Consider the following 7,570-nt stretch of genomic DNA (forward strand, 5'->3'; position numbering starts at 1 on the left):
TTGCGTATTGTTGGTGAAACCAACAACGGAAAACACCCAACCGCAGTTATGCGATCAGTGTGGTCCTCGGTGTCAAAAATGATAGGGGTGCTGGACCACTTCAGTGACTTCTAGGCATCGATCGATGGTTTTGCCGCGGTAATCTCATGCACCCACTGCTTCAGTTGGCGGTGAGAGGTGTGCGGCGAGGCGCCACCGTCGACGCACATGGCATCCGTTGCTTTCTGGAACTCATGCTCGCCGAACTCATCGTCCCCATCATGATCATCATCTTCCTGCTTCTTATCACGACCCCTAGTGGGCCTCTCTTGTTGATTATCCTTGCCGCAGTGACCTCCTTGGCCACCACGCTTCTTGCCAGATCCCTCAGCACCATCCTGACCCTTCTCCTTGTCCCGCCTGTCATATTCATCTTTCTGCTTTTCTACAAGCAGCTCAACCTGTCGGCAGTTCTGGAGGTCATGGCCCTTGGTGCGATGGATCTTGCAATACTGCTTGTCGGAGCCCCCTGCCTTGTTGGCAGCCGCCAAGGCCCGGCAGGCGGCGCACCCAGCAACTTCCTTGCCGGGGTCGTCTGTCTTGGCCTTCTTGGCAGCGCCGGGGTCGCCGGATCCCTCAACAACAAGCACAGTCTTACCCTTACGCTTCCTGTTATGTTGTCGCCCCTTCTTTGTCGGGGCGATGGCGTCTTCATCCGTGGAGTTGGTTTCAGCTCCGACGTCCTCGCCGGGGTACTTCCTTCCTTCCTCAGCTCGAGCACATCTATCAGCCAGAACATAAAGTTCGGCTACATCCTTAACCTTGTTCATCGCCAGCTCTTCATGCATCTTGCGGTTGCGTACATTCTGATGGAATGCACTGATGATAGCGGTGGGGCGAACATCCCGGATGGTGTACTGTACACGGCTGAACCTTTGTATGTATTTGTGCAAGGTCTCGCCATCCTTCTGGGGGATGACATGCAGATCACTTGCCTGGCCAGGAGCTTGGTGGCCTTCGGTAAAGGCGCCAACAAAATCATGGCACAGATCTGACCAAGAAGAGATAGAATCCACTGGCAGGTGCATCAACCATGACATGATGTTGGGTTTAAGCGCCAACGGAAAGTAGTTGGCGAGCACCTTGTCGTCGCGAGCCCCGGCGTCTTGCATCGTGATGGTGTAGATACTGAGGAACTCCGACGGGTGAGTCTTGCCGTTGTACTTTTCCCCAACATCAGGCTTGAACGTGCAGCGGGAGGGCCACTGGAACTGTCGCAGCTCTCGGGTAAAGGCTGGACAACCCACCTCGTAAGGCAGGTCGCCGGAGCCCCCCGATGATGGGTGGTCCATAGTAGGCCCTGCACGCTGATCTGACTATTGGCACGCTTCCCGCCGTCGCTCGATGGTGGTTCGAGTGTCTTCCCGAGCTCGCTCTCGAAGAACTCGACGTTGGTTGCAGCGTGTTTGTGGGTCGGACGATGCCGTGGAAACATTGTCACACGCGTCGGCTCGACGAGCCGTCGGCCGCTGTTGCTGGCGTGGGGGACGAGAGTGCACCGTGGTCGCAGCACCCCCAGTCCTCCCACCTCCGGTGTGCTCCGGTTCTACAGAACGCCGGCATGAGGGTCCATCTAACTGTGGTTCATCTTTGTTGGCGAAGCTGACGAGGCTCCGCATGGTGGCTCTCCACTCGTCGAGCTTCTCCGTGGCGGGAGGAAAGTCGAGGAGCAGTTGCACGCGCGCCAACGCTTCTACTGGCGTGGGTGTTGGCGAAAGCTGCGTGGATCGTGACGCGCTCCGACTTCTAACCACATTAGAAGGAGCTCTATCGCGGTCTCATGGTCGCACGCCGCCTCCATCAGCGTCCGGGCACGCATGTCGACCTGGTGCGTCCTAAGAGTGACGCAAAGGGCTCTTTCCATGGTGGCGCCCGAGGGCATCGGCGTCGCGATGTTGTTCATCGCGCGTGGCCTGTGAAGGTCACAACACGAACGCCGGATGGGGCATCCGGGAGGTCGCCGCGCTGCCCGCGGACAGCACAACCCCGCCTTCGGGCCTAGCAGCGTGTGGCTCGTCGTCTTGGACCCGAATGACGCCGCTGGCCTGGCTTCGATTGCCAGAGCATCGTGGATGCTCACGAGCCGCGCCTCCGTTGCCGCCCGCCCGTGCTGGTGCGGACGGGCCGGCTCCGGACGACCCGATCGCTATGATCCCCTTCTTCTTGGGGGCCATGGTGATGATGAAGTCGATGCGCTAACTTCCAAACCGTATTTTCACAGCTTGCGCCCCCTACCTAGCGCACCAAAGATGTCGGGGTTCAAGAATGTCACCTATGGGATCACATGGAATCCCTACTACAGTTGCCGGGGCGCGGGGCTGTAAAAAGAGCATGTTTAGAAGATCAACGCAGGGGAATTTTATCCAGGTCCGGGCCGCAGGCGATGCGTAATACCCTAGTCCTGCTTTGGTGTATATTTGGTGTTCTCGAGATCTAGAACTAGCTGCGGTGCATGCCTAGCCCAAAAAGTCCGAATCCTTCCTCAGTACGCCTCGGGCCTCCTTTTATATGTCAAAGGGGCTGCCACAGCGGCACACAGGAGGTGCAAAGTGTGTACAGTGTACAAGTCTATCCCTGACATTGTGGAACAAAATGGATTTAATGCGCTGCCGACGTGCCCTCTTGCTTCATCGGGGACGGCAAGGAAGCTTGTCCCGTCTGTCGCCGCCTCGCCTCGCTCCGACGCGCGTCCAAGCTGACGAGGCATGCAGCGCCATGCTGGCTGGCTGGCTACTGCGCTGGCGTGGTGGCAGGGTCTTCACGAAGATCTGCATGCCACCGCGCAGTTGCTTGCCTGGTTGGCCTAGAAGCTGCATGCTGCCACGTAGGTGCACGCCTAGTTGGCAGGCTGGCTGCCGCGTCGGAACGGCTATGGGGCAGTGGAGCCTTGGTAGGCGTGGGCCTGGCTGTGGCCCTGCAGATATCCCCGACAAGGATCTTGCTGGGGTCCTAGCAAGGGTCTCACCAGGTTTCTGTGGCTGTCCCCGGCAAGGATCTTGCCAGGGGCCTTCGTCTTCTGGTTCTTACCCAGTCTTGCAGGACTCTGTTCCTCACAAAGATCTGCATGTCACCGTGCGGGGGCTCTCGAGCCTTGGTCTTGACGTTGTTGATGGTGTCATAATTCTCATGCTCAAATGTGGCGGTCTCGATGGTGTTGGGCGAGTTGCCACCGCTAGGCTTTTGTCGGGGCAGCGTACGTCGTCCCAGGCAAGGCGCTTGCCGAGGGAAACCCACCTTATCCCTTTGCTCTTCGCGCCTCTGGCTTCAGCGCTGCTCGGGTAGTCTTGTATCTTCGCTTCCTCTGCCCCGCCAAGCGTGGTCGTAGGTGTGGCTACAACTGCCCGTGCACAAGTAAAGGGGTACAGAAGGCCCCTACTTTTGTACACCGACAAAGTGTAATAGGAAATGAGAAGAATAATACCAAAGTTACCTCTTCCCAAGGTTGGGAATGTGTCTCGTATCACTCTATGTGGAATGTTAAAGTAGTAGAACTGGCATCTGATCTTGTCACTCACACCTACACAATAAAGCTTATAGAGTGGATCGATGAGGATTAGTTTCAAAAAATCATGCAATATAGCCAAAATATTGAAAACATTGAAAAATGATTCACAAATTTGAAATGTGATGTCAATAGATCAATAGCAAAGTGTAGAACATGAAACACACGCACATATAGATAAATGGGGCTTGTGCAACCAAGCAATGAGCAAAAGTTATTTTCCACGGATAAGCACGTGTTGCACAAACACAAGAGAGATGCTAGCTTGATTGCTCAAATGGGCAAGATACGTTCCTGTGCACCAATCTAAGAATAAGCATGACATCTTTCTATTCCATGTATGCTATGCAAGTATGTATATACCAAGATTCTAGCACAAGAAGATGTATGATACCAACAGAATGTACACTCCAAGATAAGGTATGATATCAATAGGATGTTGGTATATGCTCAACGCAAATGCTTAAAAGCTTTTGTATCTTTTTCTTTTGCTCTAATTTTTTATGCTTCCTTTACCATTATGCTTGATGCATGAGCCAATATGAAAGACAAGTATGTAAGATATGCACGAGAGTGACTTATGACACACAAGACGATACCAAGATAGTTGCACGCAAGACAAGCTATGCGATGACACTGTATCACTGAAGTGCACTAGTAATGTGGCCCCGACAATTCTCAACTCTCTAGTGTCACTGGGTAAGGTACACAAAAGGCTCAAGGCTACCAGTTGTAATGGCAAGGGAAGGTGAATGGTGAAGGAATGGGTGCCTTCGTAAACACTACCTCCATCGAGGCCGGATGGGTAACCGGAAGTCAAAGGACGACGTGATCGTTTTCGTTGATGAATTCAGTGGTGATGGAGAGTGGCGGTTGTAACACCCCCAGTGTCAAATTACAGTAATCTCCCCCTAATGGTGCCATGTCATCAAGTTAACTAAGCCAAATTGTCAAATAAATTATTTCTTCAAACAGTAAAACTAAAATGTTCACAATATTCTATAAATTCTCATGATCATTGTCATATTGAAACCAACCTGATTTGGATTCCCAAAATGCCCCTGGGAATTAATTTAGTGTTCCAGCAGTAATTAAATTGGCCTTTTCAATTTCTAAAAATGGTTACACAACTCCTTTTGACCCCAAACTTTTTGTTCGATCTCAAGTTGTTGTGTTAGAATTATGTGCCAAGTTTTGCTCAAAACAAAAATCATTTGGTACTAAAAGAAAATACAAAACAGTAAAAAAGTAAAAAAAAAGAAGAAATGTAAACAACTACTGCTGGGTTGGGCCATAAGTGCACAGTGCACGGCCCAGCCCAGCAGTTGGTCGTCCTCAAACCTGTTCACAGGGGCGCGGTGGATGCCATCGGCGCGTTCGTGGCATGGATCTGCCACGGGGTGGCCATCCAGAGCCCCAAGCTCTCCTATAGGACCCCGTCGCCCCCTGCCAACCCTAGACCGCCACTTCCCCCTCCAAGCACCGCCTTCTTCTTCCCCACGCAGACCTGGGCCACTATCGCCATGCCTTACTACGCCTGTGTGCCCACTGTCATCCCTGGAGCCAGGGATCGCTTCCAGCCGCTCTGCCGAGGCATTCTTCGTCGTATACACCCCGTCTTCTCCAACTTCGGCCGCCACTACTCACCTCGATTTGCCGCATCTTGTGCTTCCCCGAGCTCATTGACCTCCCCTGTCGCACCACTGTGAGCTAGCCTCCTTCCCCCTCTCTGGCTCGAACCGTAGCTGTCGCTTACTGTTGCCGTTACCGCTGCTCTGGCCGCCGCCGTAAAGCTCACCACTGCGGCCACCGCACACGCAGCTCGTGTCCAAGCTTGCAGTCGAGCTCAATGCACCCCAAGAAACCCAACGCCTCCTCGGCGAGCCTTGCTGTGCCCAGCATTGCTGGTTCCATCGACGCCCGACCCCGACTGCCACCTCGCTCATCGCTGCCGCCACTGACCGCCCCACGCCCTCCCGACACCTGCAGTGGACGCGCCCGTTGTCCAGCAGCTCGTAGCCACAAGCAACGCCCCAAATGGACACCTGTAGCCGAAGTCCAACGCCGTCCACCGTCGGTTTGGTCACCGACGGCCAAACTCCAGCCTGCTGACGTGGTCGGGGTAATTAGCCTCTAACCACGCGCTTAACTTAACCCCAGTGAGACTGACAGTGGGTCCCCCAAGGTTTAATTAACCAGCTAATTAAACTATTTAAAATAACTAAACCACACACTAACAACTAGGGCCCACCACTAACTAATCTATGTTTAATTTAAATAAACTTTAATTAAACTGATGTGTACGACATGTGGGCCCTGTCCACTGTTCCAGTGGATAGGGTTGACCCAGTCAGCCTGCTGACTGGGCAACTAGACCCACCAGTCAGCCTCTGCTGACTGGGCTGTTGACCCAGTCAACAGGGCCCACCAGTAAGCTCCTATGTGTGATGACTGGGTGCACTTAGCAGTACTGTTTTGGACAATTCGAATTTAAATATTTAAAATAATAGAAAATGGTTAAAACATTGAAAAATCATATAAATTAATAGGTAAGTCGGATGAAAATAGTTTATATATGAAAGTTGCTAAAAAATATAAAGAATCCGATTATGCAGTCCATTCATCGGTCACATGCCTCTAACATGATGAACATGGATCCTTCCCCTTCGATTCATTTGTCCGAAAAATGCCAAACTCTGGGAAAACATTCCTAGATGTTTTCCCTCTTCGTCTGCAATGTGTAGTACTGCATTAGGCCATCTCATGAATAGAGATGCATCTGTTTGATTTATATTTATCGTTTCTTCCCCTTCTTCTCTCGGTAGACACCGAGACTGACACTGCTCCCGATGTCGACTACACCCCTGACAACCAGACCTTTTCCGTAGAGCTTCCAGACAAGGAACCCCCCTTGATCATTCCAATATTGCCTATTCCCTTCTCTCTTATGCTTGCATTAAAATTGCTATTGCTTTGTTTGATCCTATTCTGATGCATAGCCTATTTTTGTGACCTTCTTTGTACCTTACTTGCTTATCCTAAACTGCTTAGTATAGGTTGGTTAGTGATCCATCGGTAACCTCTCACCTTGTCCCTGTTGGCCTCGCTTTATGACCGATGACTCGATCAACATGGTCGACGTCCAGGGCCCGACACATGACATCACACCCCCTTAGTTGTACGACATTGCAGGGTTACTATCAAGTGCCGAGGGTGATACCTCGTTCAGCACTTCTGATGAGATCTCTATAGTGTAGTTAATCGGTTGTCGTCTACGGAGGGTGATTCCTCCTTAGTTCACCTTGACAGTCACATCAAGTGGGGGTCCATCGAGGGTGATTCCTTGGGTCCCCCCTTGCTGTTTTGGACACACAATTACTTTGAATTTACCCCAGAACCATGATGAAGTCGGGTCAGCCCCGAGGGGTACCCACGAGAGATATGTGAAGTCGGGTCGATCGTGAGTGTACCCACGAGTTGATGTGTAGTCGGATTGACCTGGAGGGTACCCACAAGATAATTACATGGCACGGCCGGGCATTCTGGGCCCTTGTCGTAAGTCCACAAGACGGGGCGACGGGGTCACATGATCGTGAGTCGTTGCTAGTTACTGTGCGCTCCCAAGACACTAACGGTTTGGATATGTGATCCAAGTAGGCCTTTGACCTTTTCGCACTAACCACCACACGGGAATAAGTATGGCCACTCCGCGTCGTACGTATCGGCCGAAAGCTCTTCGGACGTCAACGATTGAGTGTCATGCGCCGGGTGGTCCCTGCTACTTCTTGAGCTTGCATTGGTATTTCCCTTGAAGAGGAAAGGGTGATGCAACAAAGTAGAGATAAGTATTTCCCTCAGTTTGAGAACCAAGGTATCAATCCAGTAGGAGACAATGCACAAGTCACCAATACCTGCACAAACAATCAAACAACTTGCACCCAACGCGATAAAGGGGTTGTCAGTCCCTTCACGGTTACTTGCAAAAGTGAGATCTGATAGAGATAGATAAACGATAAAGTAAATATTTTT

This window comes from Triticum aestivum, chromosome 5A (genome assembly GCF_018294505.1).
Source record: "Triticum aestivum cultivar Chinese Spring chromosome 5A, IWGSC CS RefSeq v2.1, whole genome shotgun sequence".
In the NCBI taxonomy this organism is placed as follows: Eukaryota; Viridiplantae; Streptophyta; class Magnoliopsida; order Poales; family Poaceae; genus Triticum; species Triticum aestivum.